Source organism: Ananas comosus, unplaced genomic scaffold (assembly GCF_001540865.1).
Source record: "Ananas comosus cultivar F153 unplaced genomic scaffold, ASM154086v1, whole genome shotgun sequence".
NCBI lineage: Eukaryota > Viridiplantae > Streptophyta > Magnoliopsida > Poales > Bromeliaceae > Ananas > Ananas comosus.
The window spans coordinates 13,440-22,909 of NW_017891198.1; the positions used below are offsets into that span (position 1 = coordinate 13,440).

General features: G+C 40.2%; 1 long non-coding RNA gene across 1 annotated transcript; it reads right to left on the bottom strand.

Moving 5' to 3' along the window:
• Nucleotides 1-1,002: 1,002 nt before the first annotated feature.
• Nucleotides 1,003-2,297, bottom strand: LOC109704736. The gene is made up of 2 exons (XR_002214472.1): nucleotides 1,960-2,297; nucleotides 1,003-1,220 (listed from the first exon to the last, which is right to left on the bottom strand). It is a non-coding gene; the product is annotated as an uncharacterized LOC109704736 (long non-coding RNA).
• Between the last annotated feature and the right edge of the window lie 7,173 nt (nucleotides 2,298-9,470).

The following is a 9,470-nucleotide window of genomic DNA, read 5'->3' on the forward strand; positions in this document are numbered from 1 at the left end:
TAATTAAACCCTATTGTTCTCTAATTGAAGGTTAGAGATGAGCCACTGATGACCCTAGGTCGCGGATTAGCATGCGTTCTGTCACGCCCCGAAGCCGCTACCAATTTGGTCCGGTTCGGGTCGAACAGACGCCGAACAGACAGCACTTCCCTTGTTCGCCCAAGGCTCAACAATCGGATCAAGTATAATTAAGCGCCCAGGAAATGCTTAAATAACATACATGATCAATCACGGAGCACACAAGTGCTATACAAATAAGAGCAAGAAACACAAGTATATACAAGTGTGATAAAGAGAAATGCACCTAGCTATTACAACCGTTCAACATTTGAATAGATTACATTTTCACCTCCCAAAATGTAATACAAGTATGTCTTCAATTATGTAATAGCTCTCCAATAACTGTCCAAAATACATATCATCTAGTACTCGAGGATACTTTATTGCACGGTAGGAAAGCTACTAACTACTCATTCAGGGCGCTACGCCCTTGCAGCGATCCTTGCCCGACACACTGCTATTCAGCCCTGCAACAAAGTGGGGTGAGAACTATATAAATATAGTTCCTAGTGGGTTCGGCCGCCGACTCCGCCGATCTTCCCACTAGGTCTAAGCAGGCATAAGCAAATAGATAGATAGAAATAAACTGCAACTATTCTACGATGCCTTCAATGATAAGCAATGAAATCATCATGCAATAAATCTACTATCATGCTAGTATGATGTCAAGAGTATATAAATGCAACATAGCAATGTAATCTACAACATACACTATGTCTACTCATGGTAAGAATGCAATCCTACTATGTCACGTCCCGCTATCGCCAATTTGGTCGATCCGGGCCCGTACACAGACGCCGAACGGACAGAACCTCCTCTGTCCGCCCAAGGCTTAACAACAACGAGTACATGTATAAAGAAATACACAGTTCCCAGGATAACATCTCAATATACATGGCTTGCACGAGGGCAAGCAACAAACACAAGTGATAGTAAGCTAGCTTTACTGAAAATTCACTGTAATTTAAAGCTTTCAAACTGAACTACATAACTGAAATATTTAGTTATTTACATGCTTTATAATACATTCATTAAATGCCTCTGTACATCAAAATAGTTGATACATAAACTCAAAATGGTGACTGCTAAAACTCTGGTGTCAGCTAGCTAAGCTGCGGGGCTCTTGCCACGATCCTCGGCCACACCATTCGCACTGGAACCTGTATGGTTAGTGGTATGAGAACTACTGAAAGTTCCCAGTGGGTTCGACCGCCGAATTCGCCGACTCACCCACTAGGTCTACTCAGGCATATGTAGGCAAGAAAATAAACAGATAGTAACCGACAATAACATGTAACTACTGCAATGCCTGTACAAAACTGAAAGAATAATATGTAAACTGTAAATATGCATGCATGCTTTTACTGAATTTACCCAATCTCTTGGTTAACCTTTTGGTTAACAATAACTCACTGACACTATCCGAACTATCGGGGAGACACAACCTGCACCCGACGGGACTGTCAACTCGGGGAGACGCACCTCCTGGTCCAGTAAAGATGACTACTCCGGAGCTTATCGTTCAAGGAGGAGCGACCTACCTTGAACCAAACGAATGTGAGTATGATCTGATCCTCCTTCAGAGGATTCAACAATAGACGATGTCACTCATAACTATAACTAGCTCTTTATGCTAGTTTCACAATTTCATTTCTCGATGCTAACCAAATCTCTAATTAGAATGTCACCAAGTTTACTATTGTTATAGTCCATGCATTCATAGGGTTCTATGTTCACATTCTATTGTTCATATATTCTCATGGTTGATCAGCAATTGCATAATCAAATATCATTTACATAATATCAATACCCTATAATGCACGATTACAATGTAAATATGCTCAATGAATTAGCATAAACATAAAAGGTGATTCAAAGATTTCGGATAGCACCACCCACCTGTAGTGGTGTCAACAACTGGAATCCACGTCTCGGAATGCGTCGACAACTATCTCTCGCGACCTAGCGCAAATAGAACTAGAACGGCCTCTACCGTAATTAGCGCGTCGTCGACCTGTCGGAAAGTCAATTTAGACTTTCGAGCAAGTTTAACTTTCATTTATAAAGGATTAAAAGAAATTAAACTGACATCGTAGTTATTTTTAACAAAACTTGCATTTCAACAAAGAGCTTCTCAATGCCACTCAAAATGAAATGCTGAAATTCAGCTTTTGCTGAATTTCAGCATTTGTGCCTCAAAATTCTCTTTCACTCTCAGCAGAAATCTGTTCACTTTCGCAAACTTTGCATTTCAAGCTCACATTATATATATATATATATATATATATATATATATATATATATATATATATATAACACAAGATTGGTTCAATAGGTTCCCGTAAAGTGAAGTTCGGTTCAGCTTGGATTTCAGCATCATGCTGAAATTCTATCTATGCTGATTTTTCAGCATTGTAACTACTTCTTAATCATAACTTAAATAATTATTTTACCTCAAAGCTTAACCGAACTCTTGTCAATTCCTGCAGCCTTTATTTGAGCTTGAAGTATCAAGAAATTTACTCAAGGTATCAACATAGCAGCTCCAACCAGCAGGAGTTTAGGCTCCCTGTACTTCGAGCTCTCAAACTGTGCCAATTAACATCGACTCTAATGCATTAAACTTTCTCCCTTTTTACAACTATAATCAGTGCTCAGCTAGGGTTTAGTACTTTACCTTAATTAAGTATTATGCCCAGTAGTTCTCAGCTCCAAGGCACCAAGAACTCACCCAACTAACACTTCAGCCCTACTCCTCCATTCGGACAGCAAGGCTACACCAATTTACCCAGGTTCAGTCCAAATGTAATTAACTCCAAGCTAAGCACTTAACAACTGAAATTTATTTAGTTAAAAGCCATACTAAAGGCCACTATTTCAGGAATTCACCCAGCTCCACCAAAACTGTAATTTCAGCTCCAACAATCAACTTCCTGCTAGGTAATTTCAACAAACCTCACTTCTCTTTTGTGGCAGCAGCTTCCCTCAGGTTAATACTTAGTTCCAATCGATTAGCTTGATTAATATTGATTATAAGAATCAACTTACCTCAATTAGATGCTGAATTAACTCATTCACTGCATCAAATGATCCACTCCTGCATCTCGAATCAGCAGGGCTTTAATTTCAGCAACTAACTCTTAAATTGATCCATTCTAAGGCAACTAGCTTAACCATAATCCATTATAGAATGGACTTATTGTAATATTGATGCTGAATCACTTGCTCACTGCTTCAAGGATTTATTCTTGCATTTCGGCAGCACCAAAAACATCCACCAGCTCTCAAATCCAAGATAGCTAACACTAGTAGCAAGAATTCCTTAATTAAATCACCCTGCAAGCCATTAACTCAATTAAACTTGAGTATCAGTCCACCTACCTGAATTAGAGACCTTTCCCTAGGGTACTTTCAGCTCCAATCCCCCTAATTTCTGCTTGAATCAAATTTCCTTCCTCAGCTCACAAATCCTCCAGGCTGTTAACTTCAACTTCACCTTTCCTTAGTCTAGAGGAAGAAAGAGAAGAAAAAAATGATAAGGAATGAAGGGAATGGAATCTCTGATACTTAGACAAGTGTTAGTTGACAGGGCTTAGTTGATAAGATCAAAATTTTGCACTTTAGCTCTTTTCCAGAAATTGCATTGCAGTCCAGTCAGCCCGGAATTTCTGTACCGGTACAAGAATCTGTACTGGTGCAGGCAGCAGCAGCAGCAGCTCACAGTAGCAGCATCAGCAGCTGCTCTCTACTCCTTTTTCTCACATTTAATTCCCTCCAATTTCTTTCCAACCCTTCTAAAATCATCCAAAGAAGCTTCCCAAGCTACTAATTTAATTTGGTAACATCTAATTCTCAGATTTGCATCAATATGACCATTTTTGCCCAAATTGACTACAATTTCAGCATTCGAGTAACCATAGCAATTGGGGTTCGTTAACCACTTCGATTCCATTTATATCTATTCTCACACTTCCAAAATATGTCAACGACAGATCACAAGCTGCTAATTAAGTTTAAAATTACTTAATTTGCATTTTAGCATTATTGTGGTCACTTTGATCACAATTAGCCTATAATCGAAATTCAGCCCATTACATACTATGCCATTCATGTTCATTACCCAATCCACTTGGCTAACCCGAAGGTTTCGCCCTTGACTTACTCTCAATCTCATAGGTGAGGAGAAGCTGCACTGGCACACCGAGACTGTCTGCGAGACAACTATGTCAGCCCCTGTGTGAAGTACTCCGGAGACCACTACTTGGGTGGAGCGACCACGCCAAGTACTAACAGACTAGTGAGTATGATCCAATCCTCACAAGAGGATACCCTATCTACTAGGGTCATAGTGCTTCTACCGCACCGATGTCCAATACATCATCCATTACTCGGAAACTCTACTATCCCTAGAATCATGTCACTATAGACTACTACAATAGATTCGATGCCACTCGTTCAATCACTTGTAATAAATGTCTCAACTATTCTACATGCCACTCTTTCATGTCATAGTGCTTCTACTACACTAGTTCAATGTCAACTATTAACAACATCTCAAGTTCAAGTTGTCATTTATCATGTCACTATAGGATTTCATGTTATCAACTCTAATTCACATGCACCCTAGATTCTCGTGTCAAGCTCATAATTGCTACACTACTAAGGAATATGCAAGGAATAGAATATGACTATGCAACAACTATAGTACATAAATGCAACATATGAGATATGATCAATATGTATAAGACTTAGACATAAACGGAAGCTCGGTTGCTTCGGGATGGACACCCCCCACCTTTCAATGCTACCAAGAGGCTAGGGTTCCAATTTCGTGATTTTTGGAAGCTTTCGCCGCAAGCTGCGGCAATCTGTACCGAAACAGGCCTTTTCTTTGATATCTTCGCGTAGCCTCGTCGTATCGCCGAACCGACTTCGCCAACGCGTCAGAATACCTATCAATTTGGTTTGTATAGGTTCAATTTAGATCAAAACCCCTCACAAGCAAAACCCCTCTTTTAATGCCCTAAGATGTAACTATGCAAGAATTCATCATTTGATCTTTAAATTCGAGTATCAATCATCTATTTAGCATCTAGGAGTTTCACTAAATCCATTTCTAGGGCATACAAATCATTCCTTAGCAATCTACCATTGTTACTACCAAAGCTTACCTCCAAAGCTTTCTCCAATAGAGAGGAAGAAGATGAAAGCTTGAGCTCCAAGCTACTCTCCAACTTCTAAGGATTCTACTCCAACTTCTCCTCTTTAAGGGTGAATTTGCTAGAGAAAGAAAGCTAGGGGAGAGGGAGAGACCTCTCACTTTGGTCGGTCAAGTGAAGGGAAATGAGAGAGATGCACAATGACCCCATTCGTATGCTCATTATATGTGCACAATTGCACACAACACCTTTCACATAACACTATTCACATTCAGTTTAGCAGCACGGTACAGATATTTTTCGCCTGCCCTTCTGAATGTCTGTTTGAGCTCAAATTTGGTAGTCATGCTCGGTTTTACTTAACGAAAGAAATTTTAATCTTTTAGTTTCGACCCCGTTTGGTCGCCGAAAGTCCTACCGAACTGTAATCTCTAGCAGATAGTAGTCGAATTTTATTTTCCACCTTCCGGGTGTCAGAATGGGGTGAAACTTTAATTCTAACCTCACAAAAATAATTCTGACATATCCTCCAGTTTTCATAATTTTCTGACACTGTACATTTTCTGCAATTTATCTGCCCCGTTTCACACAGAAAATTCTAAATCTTCTGTTTTCGCTCCGATTTCAACACGGGTCATTCCAGACTTATATTTTATGTCTATAAGTCCAATAAAAATAGTATTTCACACTATTTTTATTTATATTTATTTTTATATTAAAAATTCAACATATTACATCCCACCGTAACTTCATAATTTAAGAAGTTCGGTACCTTACACGTTCAGTTGCCGATGGAGTTCGAGCGGAACCGGCAACGAGTGCCGCGGGAGGCCGATTGCAACTGAATACAAGCAATCGGAGAGCGTTGCGAGGTGGGTTGTGCTCACTGAAGATATTAGCTAGCTTCCATGTCGAAGTGGAATACGATTTTATCGTTGATGCATATATGTATATTTGGTAGGTTACAAATGATAATATGATGCATGATATAGATGCTAGATGAATGCATAATATAATTGCTAGATGAATGCATAATATAATTGCTAGATGAATGCATGAATCATATTATGTTGAAGGATATTACCTACCATTGGAATATGTTAGATAAAACATGCATGGACATATTGTGGATTATGTTGAATGAACTATGCATGTTAACATATTGTGGATCATGATAGATGAACCACGCATGTTGACATATTGTGGATCGTAATAGATGAACTATGCATGTTAACATATCATCATATGCTAGTTGATATATGTGCATGTGGAACTTGTGTCAATAAACTCTTGGTGGATTAGAGAATTCGACATTGGAAAACAAGAACATGAAAACTATAAAACTCGATGTGGACAAGTAGAATGTCAAGTAGATCGAGTGGCATTTGGACTGGTGTAGCAGAAGCACTATGACCCTTGTAGACAGAGTATCCTTAGTTGACGAGGATTGGATAATACTCACTTAGTCTGTTTTCGCTTGTCGGTGGTTGCTCCACCGAAGTAGTGGTCTCCGGAGTACTTCACACTAAGGGCAGATGTAGTTGTCCCGCAGACGGTCTCGGTGTGCGAGTGCGTATTCTCCTCACCTATAAGATTTTCATAAGTGAGTCGAGGCGTAACCTTCGGGTTAGCCAAGCAGATTGGTTGACAAGCATATGAGCTGTAGTTGAATCCCAGTAGAGTGGATTCGGTATCCCAGTTGAGTGGATTTCAAGCTGAGGTGCATGTGAGACGTCCTTCACCTTAAGCCTGGCTTTGCGCGGTATTCCGCGGTTAAAACCGAGTTGGGTAGATAGCTTTATATAGGTAGATGAAACCTTTTGAGCAAACAGTAAAGATAGATGAAACCTTATGAACAGAATTGTAATTGACATGAATCTAAAATAGAGGAAAACTTAGAAGTCAATTGGATGAGCTGTGGATAGCGATACAGAAAGTAGATCTACTTACATCATTGCATGTTGAGTTGCATGATTTGCATTGTTGCATGTTGCGAGGCATGAACATGATAAATATTAGTTGCATAAAATATATGATGATATATGTGGATATCTGTTGGACTAACATGTTTGCAGTGTCTCCTTCGGACCTGGTGGGTCGAGCTCTTCCCTTGGGTGGCCATACCCACTGGAAACTATGGACAATAGTTCTCACCCCACGTGGTTTTGGGGTTTCAGGTTCGCACGCGAGCGGCGCGGCGGCGCGAGGAAAGGGCGTAGCTCCATAGATAGCGCCCTACCTGTAAAGAAATGAAGCCGCGAAACGTAAATTCGAACTTTGATCGAAGTTGATCAATGACGAGTTCGGGATGCTTCGGAAAGGCCGAACGCATCGAAATTGCGTTCAGTGCATTGTAGAGTACCCCGTAGCTGCGAAAAGCCTAGTTCGGGCTGTGCACAATTTGTATAGTTGAGTGGGTTTTCAGCAATTGTGCAGAGTTGGGATTAAAAGAGAGGCTTGTCTCTCTCTTTTCCTCTCATTTCTTGCAACCCAAACCTAAACTCTCCCTCTCTCTCTCTAAAGCTCTCATTCTCTCTCTCTTCAAGGTGGAAAGGAGGAGAAGGAGACAAGGAAGTGGAGCATCACCTTCTGCATCTTCTTTCTTGTGTTGGAGCAAGCTTTTAGAGGTAAGCTTGATGTTCTTTAATGGTAGATTTCTAGGGTATGGATTTTAATCTCTAGAAATGGTTTTAATGGAAACCTAGCATGCTAAATAGATGATTAATACTTGAATCACGAAGCTAAATGATGGATTTTGCAATAATTGCAATCTAGGGCTCCAAAATTGGGTTTTGCTATGTGGTTGGGTTTGATCTAAATTGAACCTATATAAACCTAATTGTTAGGTTTTCTGACGCGCTGGTGAAGTCGATTCGGCGATCCATCGAGCCTACGCGAAGATATCACCGAAAAGGATGTTTTCGGCTTTGTTTTCGCCTGGAAGGCCGAGGCGGCGACTAAAAATCACGAAATTGGATTCCTAGCCTCGTTACATCGCCTAGAGGTGGGTGGTGTCATCCTAAAACAGTTGGGCTTCCCCTATGTCTAAGTTATATATATTGATCATATTTCACATGTAGCATTATGCATGATAGGGTGTTTAGATAGTTGCATTTCTATTCTTACATGCTCCTTGGTAGTGTAGCATTGTGGGCTTGACACTTGAACCTAGGATGCATGAGAATGAGGTCTTGTGACATAGAATCCTATAGCGATAAAGATAAGTAATGAACTTGATCTTGTGTTGATGAAAACCAATGACATGTGAACTAGTGTAGTCGATATACTTTATCATAAAGAGTGGCATGTAAACCAAGATAATGACATGATGAGTGGCATTAGGAATTAGTGTAAAGGAAACACTTATGACATAGTGATAGTGGGAATAGGTGAATTTTCCTAGTTTGACACATTGCATGAGAACTTGTGTGACATTGAGACACTTGACATAGATATAGGGATAGTTGGATTTCCGAATGGTTGATGACCCTAGTTGACAGGGTATCCTCAGTTGGCGAGGATTGGATTATACTCACACAGTCTGTTTTGGGGGTGGTTGCTCCACCCAATAGTGCACTCCGGAGGTGGTCATGTAGAGGACAGACGTAGTTGTCCGCAGACGGTCCCGGGTGGGGTAAATGCTGGGTAGCTGCTCACCTAGGGGATTAGAGATGTGAGTCGAGGGCAAGCCTTCGGGTTAGCCAAAGGATTGGGTAATAAACTCATGAGATATATGCATTTTGAGCATAGTAGACATCGCATTCATGCTTGATGTAGAGATATAGTAGCATGTGAGTTAGATACATGGCTATGTTCATTCATCTACTTGTTTCTCAAGGCATAGTAGCATGTTGCAATTTACTCTTGATGTATCAGTTAAATTCCAAGTATCTATATATCTATCTATCTGCTTATGCCTGCTTAGACTTAGTGGGGAGATCGGCGGAGTCGGCGGCCGAACCCACTGGGAACTATGGACAATAGTTCTCACCCCACTTTATTGCAGGGCCAAGCTTGAGCGCTCCTGGCGAGAATCGCGGTAAGAGCATAGCGCCCTAGTTAGTTAGCAGCTTCCATTTGCATTAGAGCACCCGCGTACTTGTGAGATGTTTATGTATATATTGGAGAGTTGCATATGTTTTTTGGGATATACATAACATGAGATGAACTTGTAAGTCTTGTATATATATATATATACATATATACAAGATATATATATATATATATATATATATATATATATATAACGTA